The 20,134-nt window shown below is 45.8% G+C and overlaps 1 protein-coding gene across 9 annotated transcripts in view; it reads right to left on the bottom strand.

The window, feature by feature from the left end:
• The window catches only part of MYO9A (myosin IXA), a 166,143-nt gene that overhangs the window by 144,455 nt on the left and 1,554 nt on the right, over positions 1 to 20,134 (bottom strand). The gene's annotated exons all lie outside the window — the stretch shown is intronic.

Consider the following 20,134-nt stretch of genomic DNA (forward strand, 5'->3'; position numbering starts at 1 on the left):
CAGCAAATGAAAGTCAGCCCTCAGCAGCAGTAACCGCAGCCTTGCCAGAAGACAACCAGCTGCTCCTGGCTGGACTGAAAGTCTGCATTACACGAGAGACAGCACCATGAGTTGTCCAACACATCCGTCCCATCTCAGCAGCTCAGTGCATGGCAGCCAGCAGCCACAGGGCAAGAACCAAGAGGAAAACAATTTGCTATTTCTTAACATTACCATGATGACTGACTAAACAAAGCAGAGCACACTTTAAAGAGTGGGACATCAAACGAGGTCCTTCAGGTCCTCCTCCTTCCTCACCACCACCAAAACACAGAAGTTTTAGAAGCGCTGCCTGTTGTAAAGCATTCAGAAACACACCACCAGGAGAAGGAATATTAAACTGCCAGATCTGCTCAGTTACCTCAAAACAAACAAGCAGGGTGAATCATATTTTAAAGACGACTTCCAGCAACTAGTGCAAGAAAAACCCAAGTTCTCTGAAAGCCATATTCAGAAAAAAAAATATTCATCCCACAGATGATGATAATTGACAAGCTAGGGCACAGATAGATTGGTGCATTTCAGCTAGCCACAAAACAATGTATTCAATCTCAGAATTAAACTGTCATTGAAGTGCCATAACACGAGAGGGGCTTTGAAACATGAAGATGAGTACTGTGAACACACAGTGGGACACAAAACTAAAAACAAAACCTTCTCTCAACACCAGCACTGAAAATACCTTGAATTATAGATGACAGCTTTACTAAAAATAGTTACTGTCAGATACCTCAGAACACAAGCTTTGGAGTTCCTTGAGAACATTAATATCTAAAGGAAGAATAAAAGGGGAGAGATAGCCAAGTATTTAATAATGCACAACATCTGCCTGCTGCAGAGACGGAGCTATTTTGGGGAATTAGTTCTACCTTTAATAAATAGAGGCACACAGGTGATGGTAGCAGTGAGAAAGTTTCCATCTCTGCTGCCCGTCTACAAACAGAGTGAAAATACAGCTGCCTGTTGAGAAATGGATGTGACAGACTAATGCATGAGAAGACAGGCTCCTCCAAGCGTGCGCACTCCGGGCGATGCCAGCAGACAGCAGATTAACTCCTTGGTGCTGAGGCACAGCAAGCTAAGAGACAGCGAAAGCTGATAGGGAACAGGAGAACAGAAATGAGCCTCGTGATCAAAAACACACCTAGAGACGTCACCGAGCAGCCTGCACACAGCTGCTGCTGCAGATGATGGGCAGGAACAAGCGCTGATCACACTGCTCTCCTCATCTCCAAAATAACCCTGCATCCATCCACATCTGGCCAGCGGGAGCTCTGCACAGAGGCTGCAGAATCCTGATGTGGCCAACCGCCCGCGAGCCCACAGAAAAGGCTCACATAATCAAGAGTTTTAATTAGCTAGGTTGTTACTCTCAGCAAGATAGGAAGTACTGAGGCTCACTGCTTATTTGTTTGGTTAAAACCAAAGCATCAGAACATCACAGAGAAAGACTTTATTCTAAAAAAATGAGCAGGAAAAGGAAAAATTCCTACATGTGCGTGGTGTTTGTTTTGAGAGGCGAAGTGCTATGGATGGCCTGTCAGAGATCAGCCACACCATCCAAACAAAACACTGCGAGCTCTGCAAGGCAAACCCGCGGCCAAGCGAGGAGGGGAACTTGCAGTGGGAACTCCGAGGCCTGGCTGAGCTGCAGCTCAGCCTCACCTCGAGGTTATCAACTTACTGCTGTCTGAGATGGAAAAGATAGGCTGCAGGAATTCAGCAGGACTGGTACCAGGGAGCTGATGCATCCATCAGTGAAGCAACATGATAGAAATCACCTTCTCAAAGAAAAAAGCCACAAATGATCAACTATCTACAGCAGAGGTTGTAACGCAGCCATCGTAAAATGTGTATTTTAGGATGCAAGCCCTCTGGCTTGTTCCAGACTGGGAGGTTTATTGGCATTCACACACCTTTTGCTAATGATACATCACCGAGAAACGTTAGGAAGAAAAGCATCCGGACCTCCTCCTTCTGAGCAACAAACAGCGCCTGGCTCAGCTCGTAACCCCATCCCTGCTCTTGGAGGTCGGCGTCTGCCCTAAATGGCCAAGCTGGGGCTCAGCATAAGTGATGCCAGCAGTGGAATGCAGCTATCGAATAAATAAAACTCAGAAGTACATTCTGGGTTCTGGAAAAATCACTAAGCCCAGTGAGGTAAGAATAAAGCTGATCAAGGTAACAGCCCCAGTCTCATCATGCTCTCTGAAAAATAATAGCAACTGAAAAAACCCTCTCTCACGTGGAAGCTGGAGATCCGTTGCTTGATCTCCAGAGAAACCAATAAATAGCAACAATCACAAGTTGGCAAAGGACTGATTTCCATGCTTCAGTAGGCACAAATTGAACTGAGCATATTCAATTGAAACCGGCACAAACTATTCGCTTTCTCCTCCCACCCTGACTGTTGTAAGCTTCCACGTGTCGTCCCGGTCTTCAGAAGGCTATTTTTCATCCAGAATAAGAGGGCACAAGGGAGGTGGGAGGGTAGCAACTACTTCTTTCCATTGGAAGGCATATTTTTTCCATTAGAGCAGAGCAACATTAAAAACCACAGCAGAAGACATGCTTTTCCACCCCACCGCACTCCATCCAGTAACAGAACAGATTCATCCTCGGCCAGAAACGTGAAATCCTGACTTGATCTATCCTCAAAAAGGGCATTAAAGCAAATGGAAAACAGAGCACACAGCTCACGCAGCCTGCGCCACGAAAGGTCAAGCGTTCTCAGATGGCTTCAGAAATTAGATGAGACTGCAAGAGAAGAGAATCCGAATCTCAAAGATAACCCCACATCCTGAGCAGAAACACCACGGGGACAAAGAGCTGTGCTCAGCGAGCTCTGCAGAAGGGTTTCTTGGACATCTGCTCATGCATTTACCACCCAGTGGCTCCCAAAGCCGCTTCGGCGGCAGCATTTGTCCTAATTGCAGTCGGTGGATAATCGCGCTTATCCCGCACTGTTAGCTGCTCTGGGGGTGCCAAACACAGGACAAAGCTCTCTTCCACCTTGCAGATTGCTTTTCTTTGAAATCTGCGATGGATACAAAGCTTCCCCGAGGACATTTTGGTTTTGAACGTTTCAAAATCATCCACTCTTACCTTCGGCTGTCGCACATACGTATTTACTTACAGATCTGTTAAATTAACAACTGCTTATAAACACATTCCTTTAAGTTTGTTGAGCTTACCTTTCTGATTTATTAGGACTTCTAAATCAGGGAGCAACCAGATAGCATCCATAAATTTCTAAATTACTCATCAAACTTGTAACCCAGCCCCCAAAACCGAGCCCACAAAGCCAAACAAAAACCGCAGCGCATCTTCTGGATTCCTGAGCCCTGTGTAAAGCCTTGAGCAAACACAGCAAAGTGCCACCGTGCCCTTGGAGGGGGACCGGATGCAACTGAGGTCATCTGTGCGTTATCTGAAGCACCGAAACGCGATGCTGATGGCACTCAAGCCAGGAAAAGCCTGGCTCAGGTAACACAGCTGGCTGCATGGCCACCTTTTATTTACAAGAAGGACAACTGAGAAGGGAACCATAGGCACTCCATGCTAGCCAGATGTAAGCGGTGTTCCATCACCACCTAGAAACAAAAAGAATTTCCCCTGATACCAGAACCTCAGCTATGAGAGTTAAACATAGGTCCAGAAAGAGAAGCCGTCCTTTTTGCACAGCTCTCTCCCCAGCATCACCAGGCCTCAATGCAAAAATGCCTTACAAGATCTTACAGAAGTGAGGCCATTTACTTCCCTCAATTAAGTCACCTAGATTTGTATTCAGTATGTTAAACTTTCAGCCAAACAACTTCAGCTATACATTTCTCATACTCGAGGAACTCATTTCGCAATACTCACCCACCCAACTACATCAGCAGACCCAGCAGCTTCACCTATGGCACACAGCAGTTAGGTGAGGAGGACCTGAGCATTTACATAAACCAATAGAACCAAACACTTCCAGATTACGACCAATCGTTCAACTGGCACGAGGCCAAGAGAGCTCTCCATCAGCGAAAGAGGTCGGCGAAATCCAATAACAAGTATTTAAAAAGACAAGTAAACAACATTAGTTCGATTTTCTGGCTGGGAGGCACGGCGAGTTCATTATGAAACAGGGAAGGAGGATGGAGGGGTGACCCAGCAATAAAATAAAATAAAAATCAGCAGATTTAATCCATGGGGTGGGTTTTTCTCCCCGATTACTTGCACACCATTACCCTGGCAGAATTGGAAGCATTAGGACAGCAGCGCTGGCCACAACAGGCAGCTGCCCGAGGCAGCAAGCCCTGCTTTCTCCTGCGGCCGCTCTGTGTGCTGCGGCAGCGCCGGGTTGGGCACGGAGCAGATGCTACCTCTCACTTCTAATCAGAAGCACAGAGACATGGCACTCGTCAGACAAGGCTGGCTGCCATCACGGATCCTCCAGACGTGCGGGAAGAAAGCGCAGGTGTGCTGTTACTCCTCCTAGAAATTTAAAGAATGCATTCAGCAGGGAAATGCAGACACAGGCTCAGTCTCACTCTAAGATTTTTAGGACTCGGCTCATCACACCAAGGAACGGGGCAGGAATAACGAGAGGCATCCATTTCCTATTAGCACAAATGCACTGGCAGAAAAGGGACAAACAAAAGCCAAGTTGCCACTAATTAATTCGCATTGTTTGGAGGACTGAAATAGATCCCGTTATTTCTTTACCAGTATGAGAGATAAAAAGGGCAATATCAAAAGTTCTTCTATCTGTTCGTAAGCAATAAGCTTTACAGAGCTTTCTCATCCCTCTCCATGAGATGATACCCACCTCTGCCACACGCACAGCGATGCAACCCAAGATTTGGATCAGAAACCTGAGATTTCGCTGACTTCTCAGAAAAGCGATACGCACTGCTCCTGCCTTTCTGAAGGGCCTGAGCACTTCCAGCAGCACCGCCTCGACCTTCCCTAACAAAGCTGCTGAAGGTTTTCATGCTTGGACTCAGCCTGAAAGTCACTTTCAACAGAAAACGCCTTTTATCCAGCTTAGCATTATTGCTTTCTGCGCCTCAACTGCAGGCAGAAAAAGGGATCAGGAGCCTCACACCCATTTAAGGGCATCACCATCTTTAAGCTGCCAGCATTTGGCATCTGACGTGCATGGAAAACCATTTGGTGTTTGATTATTCTAATTGCCTTCAGCAGAAACAGCGGCTGACACAAGTCCCATCGATCTGCCGCTTTCCCCAATCCTTTCCAATAAAGTCTGCAGTGAAACTCCTCTTCGGCATGACCAAAGGCAGCACCATTAACCCTAACTTTTAAAGGGTAATCAGGTTTGACAAGCCGCAAGTTTTAACAGAAAGATGGCTGGGTTTTTTTTCTTGCCCGGTTAAACATGTTTCTCTGAAACAAAGGTGGTTTTTTTTGTTTTGTTTCAAAAGCAGTTAAATGTAAGGCCAACTTAGCTTCAGTAACAAGGATCTGAAGAGCCAGACACCAGCAAAGCACAGTGAGCTGCCTGATTGGGATGGCACCCGCATTGCTCAGTCCCTGGGATGTGGATTGTCCTTTTCCTTTCAGCTTCTGCTACACGCACCCAATTCTTCCAATACTTTGCCAACTGCTCTTTCACACATCGTACGTTTGATCAGCTTACTCAAATAATCATGTTTTGAAATAAACATCAGTCCCTTCTTCAGCCAGAGAACAACCTGTCTGCCTCGAGCACCACTTCTGAGATAGGAGAAATCGCATCTCTCCCAAATGAGATTGTGCTTTCTCCAAGCACATAATTCAATGTTGCAATTTCCATTTCCAGTTAACTACGACAACTTTATAAAATCATTCTGGAATCTTTTATAAACCAAGCAGTGTGCGGCCTCAACCACCTCCCCCCCCCAAAATGTAAAGTTTTCCATTGTAAGCTGAATGAAATCCAGCAGCTATGCCTTGCTGCAGCAAATGCCCTCAGCAGCACGGGAGACCCAGCCTTCTCCAATCCCTGAGATAGCCCTGATCCTTGAAACTCACTGCAATACTCCAGCTACCACCTGAGATCCTCCATTTGCAGTAAATTACCATCATAAGAATGAAGGCTCAGAAGCTGTTCGCCAAGGAAAGGTCACGTTGGTGGAGTAAGGGGGGCAAAAGAAGCCCTGGTGCCCAAAGTGTCATCCTTCCCCTAAAAGAGAATAGGAGGTGGAAAACTCAAAGAAAAAGCAAATATCTCACTTGAAGCTCCTCTGAGGACCTCTCATCTCTGTTACCTGAAAAGCAGAAAATGTGCTGGTATTGTGTGGTAAAATAAAGCATGTAAGCATTGTAAATATCTGTCCACAGTGTCCCAGAGAGCATATGGCATGGAAATGGAACTGCCTTGTATCTATTACCTTTGCTATGTGATGAGATCAACAGAAGGAAGTGTGAAAAAACGTTTAAAAATATGTTCAGTGTGGGATCACAGAACTGAAGCACATTCATCACCAGGGTAATGTAATGACACTAGGAAATGAGCTAAGTGAATTGAAGATTGAAGTCTCTTTTTCTCTTTTCTTTTTTGGGTTTTTTTTTTTTTTTTTTTTTTTTGAAGTGCATCTGTTTGGCTCATATCAACCTGAACCTCAGCATTTATCTGGTTTTCATCTCAGATATATGCATGTAAAAGATGCAAGAACATAAATCAAAACGGCTTCTTCGACAGGCGCTCATGAAAAACATGCCTGTGCTTTTCTTTTTGCAGCCCTGCTGAATAATCTGGATCCCAACAGGTCCCAGCTGCAGCTCTCCATGTCAGTGGGCAGTGGATGAGATCTCACTTCAGTTTGTTTGTTTTGTTTGTCAGGACAAATGAAAGCAGCTGCTTTTTCACCCAGGTGGATGAGAGACACTGGAGTACACCCACAAGGACAGCAGGCTCCTGCAGAGAATGCAGCATCCCCATGGAGTGTGATCTCCTGGGATCGCACAACAGTTCCTACAACGGTTGCTTTCTGCAATCAGAAACGAGGACAGCAGACCACAGTGGGCTCACTGTGAAGCCAGCTACAGACCAACAAGCCGAGCACATTTCTAGGGATTCCCAACAAAGATTCAATTTCAAGGTGGATGATGCAAGCAGAAGGCAGCTCAAGGAAGAACAAGAAGATGCTGGGCAGCTTTAGTCCTGCCACTTCTGTGGGCAAACATCCTCAGGAGCACCAGGGAGATGAAAACCAGGCAAAAGCTTCCACAATTAATATAAGGTTTTTGTTCTCATGCGTAACTAAAAGAATCCAGAAGTACTTCCACTTCAAATCACCCAAGCTGATGACTGCTTTGTACATCAAGCCACCATCCCCAGTGTGCTGATCTGGTTACTGATTTCACCAAACTACACAGGCTGCTACATCACTTTCCTTACGCTTTCAGTTCTCTCAGCTCTCCGAGGTTACATAGGTTCATTAGCCCTGCACCACATCCTGAGCAAAACACCAGCACGAGCCAACAGAAAGAACCAAGACATTAAGTACTCGAGCCACCAAGTGATGGCACTAGGACATTTAAAGTATGAATAAGGAGAAATGTAAAACTGATAAGGTTAGCTATCTTGGCAAGGAAGTATGTAAAAAAAAAAAATCAAAAAAAGGAAAAAAATAAACACCATCGCTTCATGAGTTACCATGGTTAGGAAGAGAGAATAAGAGGGAGCCTTCCAAGGGGAGCCCTGGTGCTGCTTTGAAAAGGATTGCCCTGTGCCATAAAGCTTGGATATGAGTTGTATTAAAAAGAAACCTCATCCGTCCGAATCGCCTGTGCCTCAGCCCTCTCCAACCAGCTGCAGGATCATCCCTGGAAGCAATTTTCTCTCTCTTTCCCTCACCAAACAAACTCACATCACAACCTCCAACACCCTGGTAGCACCTGCACCTCCCTGGTGCTCAACCTCAGGCATATCCAGGCTCAGGCTGTACGATGGACAAGTGTTTCATGTGCACTGACAACAAACTGCTGGTGCCCCCCACCATCCTCCTCCTCAGCAGGTTGCTGGGCTGCGGAGGCAGGAATGAACAAGCTGTGCATATTTCAGACACGCTGCTGGAAAGCTTAGGCTGACGTGGAGCTGCCTGCAAACACTGGATTCTTTATGCATTTTCTGCATGCATGTCGTAGGCAGCACCAGAAACACTGTACATATGGAAAAGTGGGGAAAATATTTCACTCGTGTGATATAGAAGGGCTCTCGGTGCTGTCCAGCCAAATCTGGCTTGGCTCGGGGCAGGAGAGTTCGCTCTGTGATAGGGGCAATTCAGGAACACAGATAAGTTTGTTCTCTGTGGATAAATAACCCGTGCTCAAGCTCAGCCACGTATCTCCGTGAAGGATAAAGACCTTGGTGGTAACACGCTAATATTTGTCTACTCGTTTATCTGACAGGAGCCTTATTACCAAGGCTAATTGAGGCAGAGATTAGATTTCACGTGTGAAGGAACAGACAATAGCATCAGATATTCTTTGAATGCCAGTAAATGAGATAAATGCCGTGAGTTTTCCCCTTAACAATGCCTCCAAAGAGCAATGAAAGGACACAGCAGAGCAGGCAGACAGACAGACCACCAGAACAACCTGAATGCACCCCAGTGATTTCCATGTCTCCAGTACTCACGTCTACTCTAACTTCCTCTTAGTGCTGCCAAGCCACGCACATTATTAGCGTGTCGTGTTTCTTCTACTAAGAAGCTGCAGTGCTTTCTTCTATCCTCACCTCCTCGTGCATATGTCCAAGCAGCTACAAGTAGGTCAAGCCTTAATACTGAGGTCTTAAAATTCTTCTGCTCGTAGGCCAAGAGCTGAAAAGGGCCATTTCCCCCTGAGACGAGACTACAGCCTTCCCTTAAGCCCAGTGCTCCTATTCTTGCACGAGCAGTGCATTACATGTGGAGCCCTGAGACACGCTCAGCCTTCACCGCTTCCTGTCCAGAGCGTGAGGCTGAATGCAGAGCAGGAAGGAGAAGCCCCAGAGTGAGTTTCCAGGGCATAAAAAGGGTCCCTGCAACAACGGACAACCCATGCAGTGAAATCACCGTGGTCTCCCTGACCCCATACACAGTTCCCTAAAACAAGAAGGATTCTCAGCAGATTTCATTTGGTTTTGCTTTCCTAAGCAAACAGTGAAAACCACCCCAGTACCTCCAAATGAATTAAGTAGCCAATAAATCAGGAGAACAAAAGCACTTAGTTTTGGCTCATCTTCCGCCGAAGCTCAATGCCCCCACTGCAGCAACGTGAAGGAGAGCAGAAGTTGCTCGTGGTCCCAAACCACTATTGTGCTCAACTGTGCCATCCCAGTCCTAGAAAAGGAAGAAGCTAATCCTCCTCAACACTTTATCATATTTCATTGCATAGACATCACCTCACTCTTCTCGGCCAGCAGCAACTACAAATAGCCTACAGGAAGCCACTAATTTCCTGAAAAGAGGGTTAACTCAGAATCATAGGAAACAGAGAAAACTGAGGCTGGTTCTAACACTTTGACTAGGCTAAACATGTCATGGGAGGAAAAAAGGTTGATCAATCACAGTGCTGGGCCTGACCAGAGATCTGCAATCATACAAAATTGAAGAAGACCCCAATTCACCCAAATCATTAGCACAGACCTAGCAAAGCACTACAAGGTATCTTCTCCAGCACACACGCCAACTGAAAGGCATGGGTACAGTTTTAAAGTAGAACTGCCTAAAGATTGCCCAAAAATCTCAGTCAGAGGGAGAAATGGAACTATTTAGAGATTCTGAGCATCTCACAAGTAAGAATATCTTGTGATGAAATGCTCTCACCTAAACCATTACTTCAGCAGCTGAATAGGAGGAGAACCACAGGTTGAGCCACAGAAATAACATTTGACTTCTCACTTGACTCTGCTTCCAGGAAAGCACACGCTTCGTCACTGCAGATCTTCAAACACCACCAACTTTATACTGCATTCTGTGCTAATAGTGTAAAAATACCACTGCTCAGGAGCTCAGCAATGCAGAGAGATCTCTCTTGCTTGTTCAAACATTTATCAGCAGTTGTGCTGACAGATCAGAGGCATGTGCAAAAGAAATTCAATGCTGTTGCTGCCAATCACTGTGTTGCTCCTTGCAGAAAACAAACCTACGTTAAAATGCGATGCTTTAATGACTCAGCAAAAAAATTGCTTTTAAAATGTCCCGACTGTCCCAAAACAATGGAGCACAACACAAAGAGGCAATACAAAGCACAAGTCACAAACACCATCTGAAAAAAATATGAAAAAGTGATGCATACACCTGTAATTATAATAGCAGCCCTCCAAAAGTCCAGGGATTTCACACTGTCAGAAGCAGGAGGAGCAGGTGATGCACAAACACACCAACCCCCCGAGCAGCTCTGCACTGTGGACTCTGTCACACAGGGGAAACAAGATGTGGGCGAAGGAAAGAAATGCGTGTGCAATGCAGCAGCAGCAGAGGAATCAGAATGATCCTGCAGTTAAAATGCCCCTTGAAAAATCAAAATTGAGAGGGCTAACCTAACAGAAACAGAAAAAAATACGGGTCTTGCTGGTAAGGAGGACCAGCATAGACTGGGTTTTAGAGCTAAGATACCACTTCATAGTGTCAATGCTTAAAACCACATCTATTTGTTGGGTTTGTTTGTTGTTTTTTTTTCCCATTAGCACACAAAATAGTGAAGATAAATGCTTTTCCCTTTCATCCACACTTGTAGAACTCCTGCCTCAAGTACTAACCTCAGCTGCAGGAGTAGCTTTCCTCTGATCACAGCAATCTTAGCCCGTCTCAACTTGACAAAAAGCCACAGCAAAAATATGTTTGGGTTGGTTTTTATAATGACTGCATCACTCTTTGCTTCCAACCTAATACATTCTTACTGCACTCATTTCACATCTTTATCTGCACCTTTAAGGCTCTTCCTCTTGTATAACTTGAGATCACTATCAAGAGGGTGACTCCTCTGCCAGCTCAGGATGCCAATCTCCATTTCCAACCCATTAAGAAGAAAACAGCAGCCGCTTTCATCGTTTTCCAAGAGTCTCCCTTCACACTTCCAGAGAAGCAGGCTCTGAACATTTATGCATCCTTTCCACATTGTCTCAAGCTTTTCCCTTCTTTGCATAACACCCACAAAACAAAATCCCACAGTGAGGGCTGGAGGTGTGCCGAGACCCCACATCAACCCAGAGCTGCCTGCTGCTGTTTCACTGCCCTCCTGACAGCCCCTGTGGATGCACCTGAAATGATGAAGCTGTTTCCAACAGGTACTGTCTTTCTTTTGTAAGAGTCCCTGGGATGTAACTGGCCCCAGCTGCATCTTCCTCTGGTGGCATCATGGTTAAGTTCCTCCTGGTGGAGCTGCTCACACTTTTGAGCTGCCTTGCTAGGAATAAATAAGCTTATTAAAAAAAAAACACATATTGTTTGGAAAGTTCAAAGCAATCTGGGTTTTAACTGTAATGAGAGAAGCATCTCTACTTTTAGTTTGACCAGAATAATGAAGGAGAGAATGGGAGAACCTCTGCTGTTATTGTAGCCTTGATGAGAGTGCACCTCTACCTGTACCTTCGGGAAAAGGCAATTAAAAATGCCATTTTTTACCTGACACATTAAGCTCAGAAATTGAACTACAACCCTGAACACGAGCTCTACAAACACAAGAAACTTGAAGCAGAAAAGCCATTCTGCTCTATGATGTCCTCACGGACCTCACCGGTGCTCCTCCAACCCTCTCCCAGGTGGGCAGGATGCTCCGGACAAGATGTGCCTTGCTCAGAGATGCCAGGAGAAGCCCTTCTCCACCTGGAGACAAATTGCCAAGAGTTTATCAAGAATTTCCCTGAGAGACGGACTCATCCTGCACATGAAAGGTTCCAGGACAAGAAAAACAGCCCCTGCTCAAGGAAAAGTCCTGGTTAACTCCGGTCTGAAAGCACGGCTGCTGCTTTGATGCGCTGCCAGCAGTCGCCTCCAGCAAGGAAGCCTGGGATGAGTCACAGCGCCAGCAGAAGGAACTTGCCAATCTGGATTGAAAAGCAGGAACAGAACTTTGCATTTTCTCCCCGCTTTTCCTCCTCACTCTGCCATATTCATTCCTGCACAGTAATTCTGAGTAATTGCATGCTTCAGACCAGCAAAAGAAAGAAACACACCACAGAGGCGAGGAAGGTCTGCCAAGCAGCACTTTTTTTTTTCCTAAAAGGAGAAAAATTGAGACAAGAGCGTGTTAAAGAGTTTTTACCAACTTGTACGAATTCCAGTCTGCATAGGAGTTTATTGCATTCCACACCTGCAGAACTACAAGCCAAAAGCTCATACTGCTTCTGCATCACCTCTTTAAATACTATTTCCCTTACTCTAAATTAGTTCAAACATAAAATCAGAAAGAAGCTTCTGAATCTCAAAGACATCCTCAAGAAAAAGCAGAGCAGCCCCAGTCTGCTCTCAGAGTAGGGACAAAACACGTCCCAAATTGATCCATCTTCCATTCACAGAAAACATATGGCTGAAAGTAGCCTTTTTTTTTTTCTGAAATACTGCATCTTAGACTGAAAACCTTCACACAGTTCTTTTATCACACCAAGTCCCTATTGCTCATCAGTTGAGGGCAACGCATTTCCTTGCCTCATTCAAACCACTGTCCCAAGCTACTGCTATTCCAAACCCTACTGAAGGAACAGCAGTACCATCTCAGCTCCACTTGGCAATGCTAGTAACAGAACTACTAATTCAACACGTTCCTTACTTACAAACCCAACCAAAATTGCAAATATCATCTTCTGTAGTTGCTGACACGACTCCAGAAGAGCATTTGAAATCTCACTCCATGTGTCTTTATTGTTTTATCTATCCAGCTCAACTAGTAATTTAAAGGAAACTGTGCTGGATGCTCTAATTGACCCTGTTCCCTTCCTTCCCCAGTCTGTCTCTATAATTAGCCCTTTCCAGCTCAGCCTAGCAAACAGCAACAAGACCTTGTGCAGCCCCACCCTGCAGACCACAGCAACTGGCTCACATTCTTTGACCAGATCAGCATGCATACTAGCTACTTTGAGACAAAAAAAGGTGGAAAGAAAAAAAAACAAAAAAAAACCAGCAAGAATGAATGCACCTCCATCACCTTCCAGTGTGAAATGTGGCAGCCAACCCAAAGAAAAACTTCACCTGCAATGTACATCTGCTGAGCATCCCTCCCAAGAACGCGAGCCAAAGCAATACAGTACCTGCTCACCTCAAAGCAATACCCAGTTGCACAACTAGCACTGAATTCACATACGTATGACATGCAATGCTTCATATTTGAACACACATAAAGTGCAGAGAATGATGCAGCTATCATCCAGTAAGGCACTAGGAGGACCCACACCTTATTTGCTTGAGGAATTGGAAGGCACGTAGAGAATGAGGAAGGACAATAAAACATTTTTTAAAAATAGTCTTATCAGCAACGAAGGAGTATTTACTTCCCCCCTTGCTGCTACAATAGGCTGACCAATGTTTTCTTTATGTTCAGGTATGGGTGCACCGAAGAGCTAACTCAGCTTGCTGCTCCCATCTTCCCACTGGACTCGGCAACTTCAATCCCTTTGCCATCATTCTGCACACAGAATGCACCACAGGGCACTTTGTCTCACAGAACTTTCTGAAGATGCATTAGCATCACTGCCTGCTTGCTGTCTAATGGTAGCTGAGAATGAAATTCTCCTCTTCCAGTTCATCAGCACATAAGCAAAATATTTATTATTCGAGCGTCTCTGAGCTATAGCACACAAATATGCTTTTTAACTTCCATAATTACCCCACAGCACTCACTCACTTCAAAATGAGGTTTTTAGCACTGTGAAACATGAAGATTGAACAGAGTGGAATCCTAAAGGACTGCCAGTGGAAAATGCCCCACACTGCCCAGACTCAGGCTCGCCCCGCGCCATGAAAACCTTTATAATTACACAGCTCAGTTTTCACAGAGTGAGAGCCAGAACCCAGCTACTTTTCTCTATGATCAAACAAGACATGCTTCTAAGTACTAATTCCATCTCAAGTGGGAAGATTCTCACCTTTGTCTCTCTCCTGCTTCAGAAGTCTCTGTGCTTGTAACTCTGCAATCTAGGTTTGCAAATCTGCTAATCTTGTACCTTAACATACCTTGGCCCAACACAGCCTTGGCTATGAATGAACACAGGGGATGAGGGAGGATGGAGGGATAGGGATGATGGGAGAAGAACGAGACCTCACTGCAGCCTTTCAGTACCTAAAAGGAGCCAACAAACAGGAGGGAAGTCAACTCTTTACAAGGGTAGATAATGGCAGGACAAGAGGAAATGGTTTTAAGTTGAGGGAAGGAAGACTTAGGTTGGATATTGGAGGGAAGTTCTTTACCAAGAGAGCAGAACAGCTGCCCAGAGAGGTTGTGGAAGCCCCATCCCTGGAGGTGTTCAAGGCCAGGTTGGATGGGGCCCTGGGCAGCCTGGTCTGGTATTAGATACGGCGGTTGGTGGCCCTGCATGTGGCAGGGGGGGTGGAGCTGATGATCCTTGAGGTCCCTTCCAACCCAAGCCATTCTGTGAGTCTATGAAAAGAACTCCTTATTCATTGAAAGCATACGTTCAGCCCCATCTTAAAATCGACTCCAACATCCCCATGCAGCTGAAAATGATGTTTTACAATGGGAACACTGGTATGACTTCACTGCAATGGTCACTCCTCCTGCTCATCCCACAGAGTCTTGTTGGACACACCATGTCTCCAGACATCAAGAAGCTCAAGGGCTCTGAGAAAAGGTTATATCAAGATGTAGAAAAGCGTATTGTGCAAGAAGGAATTCTGACATTAAGAAAATTAAATCGTAGCTGACAGGAGTGTCATTAATAACAGCGGGATCTAAAGCTGTAATGATCCTTCACTCAGGGAAAATTGTTCACGTTTTTCAAATACTTGTCCCCTCTGCCCCCAAACAGCATACCTGCAAGAGAAGCACATATCCTAATGCCCCCAGAAAACCGGCACAGAAGGAGAGAAAGTCATCCCAGATCAAAAGTCTCCAAAAGCTTTTTGAGTCCCTGCTCAAGTAGATTCAACTCATAAAGCACACAGAAAAACTGCACCCAAAACAATTTAAATCCACATCTACGTGTTGAGTGTTAATTTCAAAAGCCCCTTTTTTATTTGAATGAAGAAGCACTCCTTCAAGGATTTCACTTTTACTAGAAATAAACATAATGCAAGAGACAAGATTGCAATCTTCCCACCAAGCATCAGACACAGAGCTACTTTTAACTTGAGGCTTAGATGAGTTTTTCATGTATAATTGCAAGCTGTCCATATTCAGCACCAGAGAGCTGCCATCAGGGCCATCCTTCACACAACAACAGCTGCATGAAACTTCTCCCTCAGCTGTAACCCCGACTTCCACAGGTGCCTGGACAAACCAAACACAAGAGCAGCGTGAGGACTTACATGCAAGGAGGGCAGCAGCACTGATGAGCAGCAAACCTTAACAAAGCACAAAAACCCCAACAGCCGAGCGGCTCTGCAACAGATGATGCTCTTTCTTTCCCTGCTCCAGTTTTCAGATCATCTTTCTTTTCAGCAAAGAGACGAAGCAATGAATTCTTCGCACTACAAGAAGGTATGCTCTTCATTGGTCCTTTTTTCGTCCTTTATTCCATTGTTCTTCCTCCATTTACTGGAGGTGTTCTATTTATTTTCCCTCGTGTTTATCGCATTGTTCACGGCAGCTGCGTAGTGACGGCTCTGGAGAGGTATTTAAATGAAATAAATGGTGGCAGAGGGATAGGAACAGAACGTGAGCTCATATACGTACAGTGAATCTGAGCTCAGAAACAATACTTTCAAAGGCAAGCTTTTTGTTCCCATTTTGTAATTAAAAAGGGATTTGAGCGTGAAACAACACACACAGATCCACAGCACTTCTACAGAGTGGTAGGGGTAAGCAATGGGCAATCGCTGCGAGTAATCTTGCTTGGTAATTTATTGCCTAGAGCTACAATTACAGTCCTGCATGAAAAAATAATACTGCTGAAGGTTAATAAATTCCTTAACCAAATCACTGCATGTAGCAATGAGTTCAGAGATGTGTTTGGAGCAGCACCACCATCAGCCCTGAGACAGGCCCTGCGTTGCAGGGAATTTTACAATTGCCCCAAGTTGAACGAGATGAGGGTAGCACAGTCAGCAGAAAAAGTTCTGGTTCAGAAAATCCTACCTACAGACTCCTCAAATTGCTTTTGGATAGTTCACTGTGCTTGTGTTTTAGTCAGATCCTTAAGATTCTGCACCAGCATTAAGTTCCCAACTAGCAACATGCAGCTTTCCACCTTCAGCTGGCAAGGAAACCCCCATGTTCCCCAGCAAACAACAAACTGGCCTCAACCTGACCTATTTCAAGCATTTCTGGCTCTGCCTACACGCCTGTACTGAGCCCAGCCACAGAAGGCCCATACAGAACAAACCCTTTTTTCAGGGATTTGTCTGCAGCAAGCAAACGTGACCTGACCTCCGCCCTGCACTGCCTTGCTATCTCCGAGCGAAGCTCCGGGGCACGGGGAAGCATCTCTGGGTGAGATTATCTGAGGCGATGGCCGTGGTGAACCAGTCTGCTCCCCTGACACAAAATGCAAGTGTGTGCCTGTAGGGATTATTGGTGCAACAGTCTCGCCATAAAACACGGCACGCGTGTGCTCTTGTTGCTCACTGCCCTGTTTCACGTTACTGCAAGATGGCCCAAATCCAGAGCCAGCTGCCTCTCTGCTGCATCCTCCTCCAGCTTCAGCAAGCCCTGAGCCAGCACTATCTTTATTCCCTGATGAAAATGAACAGAATAACAATGGTCCTGCGTTTAAATGATGTCTGCCAAAATCCCTCTTCAAACAGGAGCTGTTCAGCTCTCCTCACCACCGGGAGCAGCAACAGAACCGACGTAATTGCCCTCTGCTCGCTGACCGATTGGCAAACTGGGGCTGAACGCAGCCTTCAGTGCACATGCACAGCTCTTAATTCCTCAAAGAAACCCCCAAAAGGATGATTTACAAACAGAACATCATTCTTCCAACAGCACTAATTCCGAAGCCTTAAAACGTTGTTTCACACCCTTTTAATCAAGCACTACATTTCTAATGATCTATTGCATTCGATGGTTGGGTTTGGCGTTTTTTTTGGTTTTTTTGTTTTTTTTTTTTTTGCACCTAATAGGACAGCATTCCACAACAATTAAATCATTTAGTAATTGCTTCCAGGGGAGGTTGTTGTCCTACACACCCAACAAGCACAAACCAACGTAATCGTTCCTTACCTCAGACAAGTCTTGCAAAACTAAAAATGTCACTGTTATTGAGGGTTGTATTCCAGTCTACATACCTACAAAAAAAACAGTAGGCTCACGGAAGTTGTCTAAAGTAAATATTTTAAGTTAACTGTTCTAAGTTCATCACTCAAAACAAAACCAACATGTAGATGTGGAATACAATAAAAGAATTCTTGGCCATCTATCAAAAGTATTCATGACGTGGGTTGGCGTGGTGCGTTTTTTTCCATGCAAGAATTTTTCAAAGATGTGTTAGACACTCCACTGCCATTAGCACTCAGCCACCACTGGTTGACACGCGGTACCTGGGAGCATGCTCCTTTCTAAAGGCCATTCAGCACAACCAATGGAATATAGCGGTGAGAATTCCAATGAGAAGCCAGCACGGAGGCTGTCAGATTACCTGTGGCTGTCAGATTACCTGTGCTTGACAGATAGAAGCACAGACTGCAAACAGGCATCCAGAGAGGGAGCGACTCTACAGTGCGCACAGGTCATTTTGCAGTGCACCAGATGTGATTCAAGGTGAGAAATCAGCAATGAGATTCATAACTGACAGAGAAGTCCATAGATATTTTTCTTTGTTGTTGTTGCTGTTTTTAACATGAGTAAAGGCTTTCTCATCTTGCAGCACTCGTCCCATTCCATTTCAAAGGCTTCGCTCAGGCTGTCGGTCACAAAAGCAGAATGAAAACCAGAAAATGCAAGTGCACAAGTTGCCACTAATCCCCTTGCAGCCCACCAGGCAGCACGTGAGCCAGCAGCGGTGCCCCACAGCCTCTGCGCATCCCATCCTAAAGCCCAGCCCGCTTCATCAAAAGGGCCTGGCCTGATGATTAACGACAGCCTTCAGGAGGAAACCAAAGGAACCCAGGAAACTTGGAGCCAATTCTCACTTGGAGGTTTTTCCTCCTTAGTGGAAGATGGGCTTGGCACAAGACCCAGCCCCATCTATGACAAAGCTAAGTGCTCCACAGTGCCCTTCGAATTCCCTAAAAGCAACTGACAGTGGACACCACCAGGTTGCTGAGCAAGTCAGTACCGGAGAGCTGATCCAACTGAGAGCGATCTCCTTTCCCTCGGCCATTAACTGCAGCCTGCTCAGATCTGCTTTCAGCAGAAGCCGGCAGCTGGATCGGCTTAATGGCATCAGGACAGCGTGGTGCCAGCATCACGGACCTGCGGGCACCGAGCAGAACCATGCGCTCTCATCGAAGCTTCCTGACCAAGGTCAGGGATAACCCCGCTCTCCTCAGACACTTCATCCGAACCATGGAGCCCAGATATGTCGTTTCCCCTCCCACTGCCACCTGAAGTGTTAAGGATGACCAACACAAACCAGCAACTGCATGAGCAGGATTTTGGAGCAGTGGCTTCACTGTAAAGGAAAAACATCTAGAAACAGCAATACACAATTGGGCAGCATCGAGCTTGTGGTTTAAACACAAAAAGCATTTCTCACAGTTCTCACTCACCTGTAAGAGCTTTCCATAGGTACCTGCTAGGTGATTCCTCCCTGCGGACAGCTAACAGAGCTGGCATTTGAAGACAGAGCAATCAGTTCAGTGCTAAAGACTACTTTCTGCCAGGAGACGTTCTCTTTTGGAATGTTTTCTGAGGATGTGCGGTTTGCTGAGCTTACTTTTAGATTTTTGACTTCCCAGGTACAGAAGTTAAAGCACTCACTGCAATCACACAAGCAAGAAACGTAACACCGTGATGCTCGGCCTGCCAAACACAGCAGCAATACAAGACAATACTCAGTCCAGCAGAGAAAGCAAAACCTATAGCATTTCCCTTTTTATCATCATCTGTCAGGAGTCTCACAGTTTACACAGCTAAGTCCCGGACACCTGTGCTTCCAAACACCTACCCAAACCTACAGACAAATTTTACAAGCAGCCAAACAAACATCTGCAGTCGCAGCCCCAGTGGGGACACAGCGGTGATGCTCTGCATTCCCCCTCACAGCCATCACAGCCACCGAACCTGAGAGCGCAGCACAGCGTCTGCAAACGCCAACACGTAGCAGGAAGTGCAGCAACCCGCGGGCTGCTCCTCGGAGCCAGGAGCCTTCCAGACACAGGCAAAAATCTCTCATTATCCTGCTCTTGCCTGAAGGAATGCTTGAGAAAGTATCAAATTTGCAAACTTTAAGCCACATTTACTTTCAGAAAAGAGAGAAATCCCGTTTGCTTAAGAGGGAGTTAGGCAAATGTAGGCATGCAGGACCGCAGCCTGAGAAAATCAGGCAGCTCTTTTAAACCTCCACGATAAGAGCTCCTGACACCGAGTCCAGCCCTGACCCACCAGCAGCACTACTCACTGCTGTCGGCCTGACAGTGGACAGCCCAGCCCCCCAAGCAGCTCCTGGGCTCCTGCAGCAGCCAGCAGCCCTCCTGCAGCACTCGGTTCACGACAGCGCTGCTCGAGGGCTTCATATGCATAAGGAGCTGCAATTCTGTGTTAGTTATAAAAGAGCTGGGAGCAAGAATCTATAAATCCCATCAAACCAGCTAGGATGCTTCAACAGCAAGGCTCAACAATGCTCCTTCCCCCTGATAAATGTACATTTACAGCAATTACACCCAACGGTTTGGACAAGTACAAGACCTTGCCAGAAGTCATCCTCCTAACCAGACACGCGCTTTTCGCTGTGCCCACTGAGAAAACACCACTCCAAACCCAACAAACGGCTTTCGGATTGCACTCACTGCAAAATGAATGCTTTTCTAACACCTGGCAGCTAAAACTTCAGGAAGATGGGGTGGTCTCAGAG

Source organism: Meleagris gallopavo, chromosome 12 (assembly GCF_905368555.1).
Source record: "Meleagris gallopavo chromosome 12, MGAL_WU_HG_1.1, whole genome shotgun sequence".
Taxonomy (NCBI): Eukaryota; Metazoa; Chordata; class Aves; order Galliformes; family Phasianidae; genus Meleagris; species Meleagris gallopavo.